At 40.7% G+C, this 12,396-nt stretch overlaps 1 protein-coding gene across 2 annotated transcripts in view; it reads right to left on the reverse strand.

The window, feature by feature from the left end:
- The window catches only part of PALM2AKAP2 (PALM2 and AKAP2 fusion), a 399,409-nt gene that overhangs the window by 183,995 nt on the left and 203,018 nt on the right, over positions 1–12,396 (reverse strand). The window contains exon 1 of one of the 2 annotated variants that reach the window (XM_063455313.1): positions 9,639–9,655. The exons of the other annotated variant lie outside the window; for it this stretch is intronic. The gene's annotated coding sequence lies outside the window, so the exon portion shown is untranslated. Of the gene's footprint in view, positions 1–9,638; positions 9,656–12,396 lie in introns of those variants that run through there. 2 annotated transcript variants of the gene reach the window in all.

Here is a 12,396-nt window from a genome sequence, read left to right on the forward strand (position 1 = left end):
AAAGCATGAAAACTGGCAAAACAATGTCTCCTGCGACTGTAAACGGATCCAAAAGATGGCCACCAAAAAGATGGCTGACGCAAGACTGCCCAAATCATAGTTGAGAGAAAGAGAGCAACAAGTGCAAAAAAGAGTGGGGCGGGTCAGGTGAGAGCCTAATATCAGAGCAGAAGGGCAAATACCATAGGCCAGTAAGGAAACAATAAAACAGCAATGGTAATGCAAAGACAATAATATAAGATAATGTTTAACTAATGTAAATAATGCTTTGTAGAGACCTCAGGGTCCCAACAAAGGGAGACTCTGAAAAATCCACAGGGCACAATGAAAACAAATATCAAGGTCCCAGTGAGACCAAGATCATAATACTTAACTGAGGGAAGTTGATGGTTAGTTCATGCCTTTTATAGAATGTTGTCTTATCTGATTAGATGGTGTGTTGCTATATGCTGTTATCTACTTAGTTTTTTCCACCGTTTTCAATTGTTGCTGCTAAGAAAAATAAAGTGCAGCATAATAATGAGCCTCTCTGTCTTTAATAAAAAAAACAAAGCCCCAGGGCCTGACAGTATTCATCCACGAGTACTTAAGGAACTAAGTGTAGAAATAAGTGAACCTCTGTTTTTAATCTTTCAAGATTCTTTTCTTTCAGGAAGTGTTCCGGAGGATTGGAGGAAGGCAGATTTGGTTCCTATATTCAAAATCCTTGCCTGGAAATGATAGACCTGTGAGCTTAACTGTGGCTGGGAAAATATTTAAAAGGTTATTAAGGGATAATATCCAAGAATTCCTTGAGAAGAACATGGTTATCAGCAAAAATCAGCATGGTTTTATGAAGCACAGGTCATGTCAAACTAACTTGATTGCGTTCTACGAAGAAGTAAGTAGAAGTATAGATCAGGGTGTTGCAGTGGATGTGATCTATTTGGATTTTGCATTTGATACAGGCATTTGATACAGTTCCACACAATAAATTGGTGTTCAAACTCAAGGAAATCGGTCTAGATGAAAACGCTTGTTCTTGGGTAAAACATTGGCTTAAAAATAGAGTACAAAGAGTTGTCATTAATGGTAAATGTTCAAGCTGCACAGAGGTGGCAAGTGGTGTCCCTCAGAGTTCTGTTCTATTTAACATGTTTATAAATGATCTTGGAAAAAGCATTGAAAGTCATGTTTCAGTGTTTGCAAATGACACATAAATCTGTCAAGTAATACATTGTGAGCAAAATAATACTTTTCTGCAGAGAGATTTAGACTGGGGGACTGGGTAATCAAATGGCAGATGAAATTTAATATTGAAAAACCCAAAGTTATGCACTTCGGTGTAATGAATGCACAAGCAACGTAAACCCTTAATGGAAGCGAATTAGGGATAACAACACAAGAAAAGGACTTGGGAATTGTTATAGACAACAAACTATGCAACAATGTGCAATGTCAATCAGCAGTGGCCAAGGCCACTAAGGTATTGTCATGCATGAAAAAGGGCATTCATTCCCGAGATGAGAATATCATTTTGCCTCTTTAGAAATCACTGGTAAGACCACATATTGAATATGTTGTGCAATTTTGGGCACCTGTTCTAAAGAAGGATATTATGGCACTAAAAAAAGTGCAGAGGCGTACTACAAAATTAATAAAAGGAATGGAACATATGAGCTATGAAGAAAGGTTAACAAATTTAAACCTCTTTAGTTTAGAAAAATATCGCCTGAGAGGGGATATGATAACAATATACAAATATATTCGGGGCCAACACAAACCATTGTGTGGAAATCTATTCACAAACCGGACTTTACATAGGACACAAAGTCAAGCAGTTAGACTGGAAGAAATAATTTTTTTTTTCTAAGGCAAAGGAAAGTTTTTTTTAATTTAAGAACAATAAGGATGTGGAATTATCTGCCTGAAGAAATGGTTTTATCATAGTCCATACAGATGTTTAACCCCTTAAGGACACATGACGTGTGAGACATGTCATGATTCCCTTTTATTCCAGAAGTTTGGTCCTTAAGGGGTTAAACAGCAACTAGATGCATACTTGCAGAAACAGAATATTCAAGGATATAATTTTTCAGCTGCTTGATCCAAGGATAAATGTGACTGCCATTCTGGGGTCAAGAATTATTTTTTTCCCTAGTTTGTTGCAAAATTGGAAGTGCTTCAAACTGGTTTTTTTTGCCTTCTTTTGGATCAACAGCAAAAAACAAATGTGAGGAAGACTGAACTTGATGGACGCAAGTCTCTTTTCAGCTATGTAATTATGTAACTATGTAAATCTGCTGCACTGCTATCTGTATATTTTTTGCCATGGTGCAATGACATACTGTACTCACCTTGACTCCTGAACATCCATAATGTCTGCCAAAGGCCTGGGCAACAAATTATGGCTTTACAATATATTGCCTCGGAACTCAGTCACTCACCAAACAGACAAGCAAGTATCTCCTTCCCATATAGGCATTGAGCTTAACACAACTACTCCACCAGGTGCTCACTAAACAGGTTATATGGCTGATATTAAAGTGACTCTGTCATCACAATATTATATGTAATTGTGACGAAAGTAACCTCGTCATTGGCTTTTGGAGGGGCCTGTTTGCCAGCCTCCTACCCTGTGACTATGGCCCCTGTGTCAAAGCTAGGTTAGAACCATTGTGTGTGCCTTTTTAAACTTGTATGGCCACACTTCAAACTTTCGGAGTGGCACTTCGAACTCCCAAACACCCGAAGCCATTCGAAGTGCCATTCGAACACGTGTCGGCCGCCATCTTGTTTAGTCGAATGCATCCAGCGGCACAAACACCGCTAAACTTTTACCTTCCATAGAGGTTTGGCTATTCAAACGGTGTTCGGTAAGAAGATGCCCCAGAACAAGAGACATACACTGACTATATTCACTAACGGCTACGTTCAGTATTTCGGACTGTACTTTTGGAATCCCCGAAGTGGACCGGCCGCACAGCCTGATTCTCTGGAACAGTTTTGGGCATGGGGCCATGTGTGCAGTCGGTTGGTCAAAAATATGACTTCCATAGAATTTCTGAACCCCTGAACTGATCTGGGTGATTTTTGGATATGTTGGTCACTCAGATATGTGATATGTAGGTAACTCAGACCTATTTTATGTGTTTTTGGGGTGCTTTAGGGACTTTGTAAATTATGTGTGTTTTCTGCCTGGAGATAATACAGTATCTGCCTGGAGATAATACAGTATCTGATCCAATTATCATCCAGGCAGAGGGGAGGGATTGTATGCTATGTGTGGGAGTGTCATGCGTTTTAACTCTGTTGTTATTGGTTTACAAGTTTGTGTCCCTGTCCCCAACAAGGTCCATGTCGGTGTCACCCTGGCATGGGGACTTGCCTAAAAGGCCAGCTGTGGCTTCCATTAAACAGAATGCTTTAACCCTTCATGAAGTCTTGGCTCATGTTTGGGGATTAGAGAACTACATACTCACCTGAGTATAACCACTAGCTCGGTTTGTGGGGTTTACGGTTGTTATGGTGTTCCAGTGCAGTGCTTATGCTGGCAAGTACTAGGAAGCAGCGATTGACGGAGGTACCCAGTCGGGGTGCCAGGCGGTCCGTCACAGCAATTATTTTATAAATATGCAATATGCATGATATACTCATATTGACTGCATTGGAATCCTGGCATCCTGTGAAGCTGAATGTAGGTGGGTGGAGTAAAAGGTGAAAGACTAGTGGTGTGAAACACGTCACTTGTGCAGCCCAAGTGGGGCAGACCCTCCTGGAGAGGTTGGGAGTCCATCTGAAGAACTGGAAATCCATACAGGTGTGGCCCACCAAGGGTAGACTATGCAAGCATCACTGTTTCAGCACTTTCTGCATCGTCCAAGAGCCCTGAGCATAGCATGAGTGCCTCTAATGATGCGCTTGTGCTACGATTTCTAGAGGAGGTTTACTGATATGCCTAAAAGAAAGACACCAGGGATCAAAGACAGGACTCTAATGCTCTATATTACATGTCCTGCAAACATCAGGACAATTGGGAGGCCTGCAATACTAGGGTACTTTGATGCATGGTCATATGGTGTAACTACATATAAACTACATATATTTGCTAAGAAAGTGATTTTAAACTGTTTTGTACATTTTAACACTGTATGTTTATGTGGACTGTGTCCTTAATGCGTATGTTGCATACATTTGGTCTTTACAGCATCAGTATTATTATGAAATGTATGTGCTGAATGTGAACAATTCACCCCTTTCTAAGTTCATGAACAGTCAGGATACAAGTACATTGTTGTTATCAATAGTCCAAGTCTTTACTGTTTGTAATACTTTAGCGACATACCTGCCGATACAATTTACTGGGCAATGGATATGGTCCTCCGACAGATTTTATAGAATATGATTGAGTAATTTAATAGGCATATGCACATAAATCTTTAACTTGTTAGGCTTCAATATATTGAATGAGAGGCCCCTGTTTTGGTTGAGCTATTTCCAGGCCATGTGGTGACCTACAATGTCTTGTAGCCACTAAGTGGAAATAGTAAGACCACAAGCCGTCTTACTTTGAGAATTGCACATGAGGGGAAAACTCCTTATAGTCAGACAATATATATCTACATGAGCACCAAAACAATGCTTAACCAGCAGGGCAACCTCCATAGCAACCGACAGTCCATCTAGTTGGCATGTGGTGGGACATTTATTTTTTTTGTTTAAAATGCATTGCTTTGAGAATGTGAGTTGGTTTAAATTGGTTGAAACAACAAAAATACTGCTTACCTGTTTTAACATCGGCTGATATTAGTATTATCTGACTTTGTACCTGAACTCTTTGAAACTGATAACTCAAACTACAGACCAGTGGTGTATCCTGGTTTTGTGCTGCCCTAGGCAGGGCAAAACTCAGGCGCCCCCCTCCGCACCACCCCCACCCAACCCTTCCCCCCGCCTTCTAAATACACACACACACATTCACTAGCTAACAGAAACACACACTCACTAACAGACACACACACTCACAGGCAAACACACTCACACTAAAAGACACACACACAGTCAGACACACACACACACACACACACACTAACAGACACACTAACAGACACACACTCACTCACTAGCAGACACAAACACACACACTCACACTAACAGGCAAACACACACACACTAACAGACACACACACACTAACAGACACACACACACACACTAACAGACACACACACACACTAACAGGCACACACACACTCACTAGCAGACACACACACACTCACTAACAGACACACGCACTCACACTAACAGGCAAACACACACACAGTCAGACACACACACACACACTAACAGACACACACAGTCAGACACACACACACACACAGTCAGACACACACACACTAACATTAACATATTTTTTTTATTTTTATTTAACCTTCCCCCCAGCCTCCTTACTTTTGGGAATGCTGGGGGGGGGGGGGTGTCTCTTTCTCCCTGGTGGTCCAGTGGCTGCTGGGCGGGCAGGTGAGCGGCTGGCGAGGGAGCACTTCCCCTGAGCACTCTGCTCAGCTCCCTCGCGCGCCGCAGAGTGAGGCTGGGAGCCGGAAGATGATGTCATATTCTGGCTCCCAGCCTCACTCTGCGGCGCGCGAGGGAGCTGAGCAGACAGCTCAGAGGAAGAGCTCGCCCACACGCCCAGCAACCAGCCCAGCAGCCCGCCCGCCAGTGCTGCCAGCCCGGCATGTCAGTTAGCCGCAAAGCTAACAAGGCATTTGGGGCTGCGTTTTTTGCCGCTCCCTGGAAAATGCCGCCCAAGGCAAATGCCTTGTTTGCCTCACAGCTAAAACGTCCCTGCTACAGACCACTATCTATATTCCACAGAATGTTCTGATTTATTGTATCTCACCTATAAGGGCAGTCTGGAACCGAAATGCTGGCAAGTTCTCTCTACACGAGAGATACAGCAACCTTGGATGATAGAAACATACATAGAATGTGATGGCAGATAATTCAATATTCCACGCGTCCACTACCCACACTGTAAAGTAATACTTCCTGAAATTATTTTTAAACCTTTGCCCCTCTAATTTAAGACTATGTCCTCTTTATCATTTGGGCCTCCTTTGGGCCGCATCGGCTGTAGCTGATAGGTACAGCCCCCCTCTATGCACAGTGAGCATGTCTGGACTACCCTTTTAACTTGGGAGGAGATAAGTTAATGTATCTAGTTTCATAACCTTAAAAAACCCCACACCTAACTCCCTAAGCTTAGATAATATTTATAATTCTGAATCTTTAATGTTAATTCTTCTAAACCTAATTCTCCTAACCCTCAACCTCTTAAGCCCAATTCTCTTAAACCTAACACTGATTCATGATGCTTGAGAATAGTATAATCTAGAATTCCAAGGCCTATTTATTGTGCCCAGTCCCGTCCTGGAGTACAGGATCGATATATCCAAATGCTGGAAAACCTTAATCTGTACTCATTGAGTAAATTCATTGCTCAGCTTGTAGGTTTGTCAGTTTGTTCATTTTATTTCCCAAAGTGGCATTTTAACAGACTTTATTGCTGGACTGATATCCTGCTTGTAAAAGCCTAGCAGCCAACCAAGCAAATTATTTGAAGTATAAATTTCAAATTGCATGTGGTATAATAACATTACTTTTTGGCCACTTCTTTGCACCATTATCTACCACAATATGTGGGGATATTGTTTATTCTGTGTTTTTCACACAGAGAACTGTATTTTCTGTTTTTGTTCTTCTTTCCCCACAATGTGTGAAAGGTGGCAATTATGGATGAATTGGCATATAGTAAAAATTGCACAATCTGGCCACACAGGGTTAGCCCTTTTCTAATACTGCTCACATGTGGCATTGAACAACTAAAAGTTCTAGGAAACAGCATTGCCGGTTATCAGAACGATATGAATACTAAACTATTGTTATTTTTACTGGATATCATCCTGCTGTGCCTTACAAAGGACTCCTGCATAGATAAGTACAGAGGATTTCTCCCTTTAGTCCTGAAACCTGGAGTTAACAATATCTTAAGTTATCATAAGTAATCATACATTAAGTTTAAAAAAAATGCAGAAAAATGTGTAGTTTTCATTTACTTTTAAATGTAAAGTACTAGCAGTGTGTATGCGGTTATTAAAAGATGTACGTTTTTTTTCTAATTTAAATACGTTTTCTTTATACACACATTTATAGTTGCTAATGTTTAAATTTTAGTATGATGGCAGAGTCTGATAAAATTATATGATTAAATACCAAGGCCACTCTCCAGACTATTGTATTAAGTGACTTCAGGCTATTGTGTGATCTCTTCTGGTTACTGAGTGATGCCTATCAAGGCTACTGCATGATGCCTTTACAGGTGACTGTGTGATGCCTTTACAGGTTACTGTGTTCTTTCTTTAGGAGACTGTGTGATGTCTCTCTAGTCTAGTGTTTCAAGTCTCTAAAGGTTATCGTGTGATGCCTCTCTAGGTGACTGTGTGAAGTCTCTACAGGAGACTGATTGATGCCTCTTCAGGTGACTGTGATTTCTATAAAGGATTCCAGGTAACTGTGTAATACCGCTCCAGGTGACTGTGTTAAGTCTCTTTGAGTGATTATGTAATGCCTCTTCCGGTTGACTGTGTAATGCCTCCCAAGGTAACTGTGTGAATTCTCTCCAAGTGACTGTGATTTCTCCACAGGTGACGACTGTGTGATGCCTCTCATGGTAACTATGTAATGCCTCTACAGCAAGCATGTCAAACCCACGGCCCGTATGCAGCCCCCAAGGACCATCTTTGCGGCCCAGGCGAGCCGCGAGTACATGCTGGTGTTATAGCATAGTAGGCACCTACTTTCCCCACATTGCAGGTGCCTACTCTGCTAAAACTTACCCGGCCCGGGGAGGAGGGTCAGCGAGGGAGCTCAGTGTTCCTGCTCCTCACTGCTCCCTCGCGCGCGCCGTCTGTAGTGAAGCCGGGCGCCGGAAAATGAGGTCATATTCCGGCGCCCGGCATCACTAAACCACGCGAGGGAGCAGTGAGGAGCAGATAGAAGGACCCCAGGGAGATGCCCCACATCGGTACACAACACACATATGTGTGTGTAAGTGTGTGTGTGTGTTTGTCAGTGAGTGTGTGTGTGTGTCTGTCAGTGAGTGTGTGTCTGTGAGTGTGTGTCTGTTTGTTTGTCTGTGTCAGTGAGTGTGTGTGTGTGTGTGTGTCAGTGAGTGTTTGTGTCTGTCAGTGAGTTTGTGTGTTGGTCAGTGTGTGTGTCTGTGAGTGTGTGTCTGTCAGTGAGTGTGTATGTCTGTCAGTGTGTGTCTGTCAGTGAGTGTGTGTGTAAGTCAGTGTTGCATTGGAAGCGACTGGACAGTGGAGTACCTGGAGGTGCATGGAGGCACGCAACGCCACGTCACATTCCGAAGTTACATCAACGTGCTCCACCTTCACAGGGTTTCAAGAAGTAGCAGGAGGATCAGATTTAGCTCAGGGTGCAGACGGCGCCATTTGGGGTATACCAGAGGCCAGACTCCGGAGTCGCATACTGGCAGCGGCAATGTGAGTGGAGTCTGCTTGTTGGCTAGATGGGGGTGCTGGGATTTAGTAGAAGGGGAGGACTGGGATTTAGTATATGGGGGGGGACGGGACTGGGACTTAGCATATGGGGGGACTGGGATTTAGTAGAGGGGGAGGACTGGGATTTAGTAGAGGGGGAGGACTGGGATTTAGCATATGGGGGGACTGGGATTTAGTAGAGGTGGGGGACTGGGATTTAGTATAAGGGGGTGCTGTGGTTTAGTAGAGGGGGATGCTGTTTTTTTTTTTTTTAATACTGTTATTTTCCAAATATACCTACGTTTCTATGAAAACTTTTTTGGGTTTTTTTTGCGGCCCACATCAACTTAAACCTTGTTTTTGTGGCCCGTGCTAGACTTTTAGTTTGACATGCTTGCGCTACAGGTTTCTGTGTGATATTTATTTAGGGGACTGTGTGATATATCGTTAGTCTAGAGTTTGAAGTCTCTAAAGGTGATGGTATGATGCCTCTCCAGGTGACTGTGATTTCTATCCAGGTGACTGCGTGATGCCTCTCCAGCTGACTGTGTGATGTATCTACAAGTTAATGTGTAATGCATCTACAGATGACTGTGTGATGCCTCCTAAGTTAACTGTGCAAAGTCTCCAGGTGATTGTGCTTTCTCCACTGGTGACTGTGTGATGCCTCTCCATGTGATCATTTCAAAACAAAACATGAACTTTGCATGTATTATGTTATGGCATAATACAGGGAACTCAAATATTGAAGCTATGGCTAGTCAACCACGAAGACTGGTACACAATACATACTTGCACATACATATAATCATGGCATATGTGGTGAGTTAGAGCTACAAACAGTTAAATATTGTATAGTTATTGTTTGCAGTCATATAATCCTACTAAAAATATATGAAAACGTCACAAGTTTATCAGGTAGGGATGGATTTTTATTAATATAGCCATTAGATGGGAAGGCCTCTGGAAAAAAAAAGAAAAATAAATGGAGTATGTACTATGTTCTTTTACAATAAAAAATTGTTTATGTATTTAAACCTCCAACATTTCTAATAATATATAATAACTTGAATACATTTATGAAATAATTTAAATCAAACCTCCAATCACTGTAATTCCTGCACCCTGAAGACAAGCAAAACCTGGAATACAATACAAATACCATTATGAAAATTATGAGGATCCAATTCTCAAATAAAAGAGAAATATGCATTTCTGTCTCTAAATGCACTGCCGGGGTTTCAGTCTATTTGGCTTGTTGACTCCATTGAGTTGGTATAGTTAATAGAGTCATTTCTATTGTGTCAATTAGACCTTAATTGAAGGTAAGAGTTTAAATTCCTCTGAATTCTAGAAATGGAATCATACTTTAGCTGCATTAGATTATTTTCCTAACCTTTATTGAAGTAATGGTGTAATTCTTATTAATTTTTGCTTTTCTTCAACTCCCCATCACAGCATACGTGGTTATTTACTGAAGTTAGAATTCAAATAGATTTTTTTAAATTTGAGACCAAACTGAAAACATAGCTGATTTTTTTTAAATTTGGCTATTTTGATCCTAAATGTTGAATTCACTTTGAATTCTCACCTTAGTGAATAACCCTGTAAGCATTGACCTGTAATCTGGCCATTTTATTTTTCATCTCTTCTCTGTAAAATGCTGAAACCAAATCCAGCCTGGGAAACAGTTATATCTTCTGGAAAAAAATAAATAAATTGCAATTTGCAAATACTGTTAAAATAAATATGCTTTTCATATTGCTACCAGGATGACCATACATATCTTTGGATGCCAGAGGTATTGTAAAGACATTACAAAATACTTAATGGAATTTAATTAGGATGAATTTGTTACATTCTTCTCATATGGAAGCACTGGACAATGCTTCTCTATGACAAGACTCACTACTATAGAACTAACGTTGTCTTGTACATGTGCACATGTAATGCACATTTAGAATAGTCATTTTTTGTGGCCAGACCAAGGCAGACCTGTGCAATAATCATGCTGTCTAATCCGCATCTTGATATGCCACACCTGTGAGGTGGATGGATTATCTCAGCAAAGGAGAAGTGCTCACTAACACAGATTTAGACAGATTTGTGAACAAAATGTGAGAGAAATAGGCCTTTTGTGTGCATAGAAAAAGTCTTAGATCTTTGAGTTCAGCTGATGAAAAATGGGGGAAAAAACAAAAGTGTTGAGTTTATAATTTTGTTCAGTGTATTTTGTAATATGATTCTATAAGAAGATTGGGGATTAGTTTTGTTATGTTGATGTATTTTTATTGTTGTTGTGTTTGTTTTTGTGAGGGGAGGGGGGGTTGTCTGTTCCCATATTCTGGCGAAAGAGGTTCCTTACAGTTCATGTGTTCTGAACATATCCAAACCTTCTAGTAGTAATTGTAACAAAAATAAATTAAAAAGCAAATTTAGGTTATTTACTGAATAAGCTGTACTTTTATTTCAATCATATTACCTCTATACACACTGCATTTTAAGTAACAAAATTACTTAATTTTGTAGGTTTTGCTCTGTATTTCCTTCAAAAACTTTTTTACAAATTTGGAAAAATAAAGGAAAATAACCTGGTTTTTTTCATGGTTCTAACATTTCTGGATATTTTACATCTCTACCCTGGGATCCAAATTTTCTCTACCCTGGGCTAGGGGCTCGATAGTCACCTGCAAAACTTCAGTATACCCTTCCCTGCCAAAAAAAGTATTAGCGAAGATTATAACCATATAGTGATCGTAACAAATAAAATAATGCTTACCTTTCATTGATTGAAGATTAACCTACAGTCCAAGTCTAGTCTAGTTCAAAGTCCAGTACATACACATTTTAGTCAGTTTCCCTTAAACGGTTACTCCAAGCACAATGACCACTTCAGTGATATGAAGTGATCATGGTGCTTATATTCTGTATGTGCAACATTTCTATGCACAAAGAGTTGCAATCATTGGCTGAAAGCAGTCAGCTGACACTCTAAGCCAGGGGTAGGCAACCTAAACTGCAACTTCAACACTCCAAATGATGTGGACTACATCTCCCACAATGCTTTTACAGCCGTAATGCTGGCAAAGCATCATGGTAGGTGTAGTCCAAAACATCCAGTGCCCAAGGTTGCCTATGCCTGCTCTAAGCCAATGAATGACCTTTAGGAACATTGACAGATGTGCAGAGCTGCAGAAGTCAGTTGCACGTCACCAGTTGTAGAGGCAAGCCATTGCAAAACGGTTTACCCCATTACCAGGATATGGGGCCAGGGTACCCCTGACACCGTAACCACTACGGTTTGCTGTAGCCTGCTTTTATAATACACTAAAAAGACAAATGTAATAAGGTGGAGCATACACCATGAAAACCATGTAATGTTCCCTCTTCTAGTAACACTTTTAGAATACTGTCCCAGAAGTGTTCTTTAGAAACAAACCTGTTTAGAAGTTTAGAGTAATGGGAGCTAGTCAGACTCTACTGGCAATCATCTGTCTATATAATATTAGATAGTGTATAAGGGAGGAAAATGTTGGCCATGACTCTGAGTTAAAATAACACTTCAAACCCCCAAAGCACTTCAGCTTGCTGAATTGATTTATGGATTAACTGAATGTCCCTTCAATGTCATTTTAGAAAGTGTTGGTTTAAAAAGAAATCACCCTTTTATAAAGTGACAAGCTTGTACCCTGTCAGTGTAGTCTTTCTTTATGCCTCATGCCTACGTACAATGTGGAAGGTTATACTTCTCATAGAGAAGCACTGGATTTCTTTATTCACCAATCAATCAGAGAATTCTTGAGTAGCGCTTTATTGGCATTGAAGGGCTTTATAAGGCCTTTTCCTGCTTGAAAGCTC

The sequence above is a fragment of the Pelobates fuscus genome, chromosome 5 (genome assembly GCF_036172605.1).
Source record: "Pelobates fuscus isolate aPelFus1 chromosome 5, aPelFus1.pri, whole genome shotgun sequence".
NCBI lineage: Eukaryota > Metazoa > Chordata > Amphibia > Anura > Pelobatidae > Pelobates > Pelobates fuscus.